Source organism: Aedes albopictus, chromosome 2 (genome assembly GCF_035046485.1).
Source record: "Aedes albopictus strain Foshan chromosome 2, AalbF5, whole genome shotgun sequence".
Taxonomy (NCBI): Eukaryota; Metazoa; Arthropoda; class Insecta; order Diptera; family Culicidae; genus Aedes; species Aedes albopictus.
This window is the reverse complement of record NC_085137.1, coordinates 247,703,482-247,705,516: the sequence shown is the minus strand read 5'-3', so window position 1 is coordinate 247,705,516 and position 2,035 is coordinate 247,703,482.

The following is a 2,035-nucleotide window of genomic DNA, read 5'->3' as shown; positions in this document are numbered from 1 at the left end:
CGTTTTCCTTCAGATAACCTGCAAAGGTGAACACATTCATCCCCAAAGGATTCCTGCATAAATTCCCTCTAGGGGTCTCAAAGAGATTCCACCAAGGCTTCCATCAGAAATTTCTCCACGGAAATCCATAGAAATTGTTTTGCAAATCAACATCAACGAATTTGAGAGGAATTCTTTGGGATTTATGCCATTGATTTCTTTGAAAAATATTCTAGGCATTCTTCCAAACATTCCTTTGCTATCAAAATTTCTTCAGGTGGATTTCTTCTTTCTAGTAGTTCTACTACTACTTCACAGTACTGTAGTAATCCGTCAAGAATGTCATCAAAGATATCTCCAAAATCAATCCAATGATTCTTTCTGAATACATCTTAGAATTCATCTAGAAGATTCTTCGAGGATTCCTTTAAAAATCCTCCAAAACTTCCTGCAAGCATTTTTACAAGGATTCCTTCTTGAAGAAGTCTCTAAAAGAATCTTGGAGAAATCCCTTAAGGTTCATCTGCAGAATTCGTTGAAGAACTTCATGACATAATCTTCGAAGGACTTTATGAAGGGATCCAAAGAGGTATTCCTGAAGGAACCAATTCAAGTATTCCAAAATCAATGCTTAGAAGTTTTCCTGAAGCACTCCATGTTCAAGTTCTGAAGTAAATCTTAGAGAAATTTTTGTAGAAGTTCATTTTACTTCAAAGTAACTGCTAGATAAATCGTAGTACAACATATTCCCAAAGGCGATTTCGCAGAAACCCTTCAAGGAATGCTTGGGAAGAAATACTTGATGAAATCGTTGGATACATTGTTACACTTATTTTTCATACGAAAGCCGACAAACTATTGTTATAACGGTTTTCACCTGACATCTGTTCAGATCTTAATTTTCATAACTGCGGCCCCTGAATTTCAGCTGCTTAAGCTAAATCAACAACTATGTTTGGTCCTGTTATTAGGATACCAGGGACGTTTTCACAATGCTCATTAATTTTACATCCATATCGATACTAAATTTCGTAAAATTCAATTTTAATTGTAATACATTTTTCTTTAAATTTAGACGCCTTCTGTGTGTCCCTTAAAAAAAAAACTCTTGATAATCACGAAGGGGCCCCCACATACCTATTAAAAGTTCTGCGAAGTGTTGAACTTATAGGAATCTTTCGCTATTTAGAGGACTTTATTCAAACCAGTGTTAAAAATCTTCCTAGATTTGGAGGCCCCCTGAAATCGGGGGCCCGGTGCGGACCGCACCCATCGCACCCCCCGTGCTACGCCACTGAACCTGTTAAACTACACCTGAAGAGAATCTTAGCCGAGCACAATCTTTCGTATGAACAATTTTCCACTGTGCTTGCGCAGATAGAAGCCATTTTAAACTCTCGGCCGTTAATTCCAGTCTCGGACGACCCAAGCGATGTCCGGGCTTTAACACCCGCCCATTTTTTAATCGGCCGAGAGATTCAAGCAATTCCCGAACCCTCATATGAGGAGATCCCTGCTGGTCGACTCTCGAAGTGGCAGTTTCTACAAGATCTAAAACAGAAATTCTGGAAACTCTGGAAGACCTTTCTTCTTTGTTGCTCGACGTTCACATTGGAACTTGGCCTGCATCACTTCAACTTAGTGTTCTTAGAGCACTTTCACAGTTATTCATTGAAGGGCTTTCTTTGCCTGCCATTGCATGAATTTGTACATTGTGTGGCAAGTACAATGATGCACTATGCCCAGAGAGTCGAGAAAATTTTCCTGACCGGAACGGGAATCGAACCCGTCGTCTCCGGATAGGCGATCCATAGCCTTAACCACTAGTCTAACTGGAGACCCGGACCCGGACTGGAGGCTCTGGAAGACCCATTATCTCCATGAACTGCAACAGCGCCAGAAGGATTTCAAGGTCGTTCGATTCAAGGTCGGTGCATTAGTGCTGATCGTTGACGAGAACGTTCCACCACTTCAATAGATACTACCGAATGGGACAACAACGACGAACAGCACAGCAACACAGCGAGTTTCGGTACACAATATTATAAATAAACAG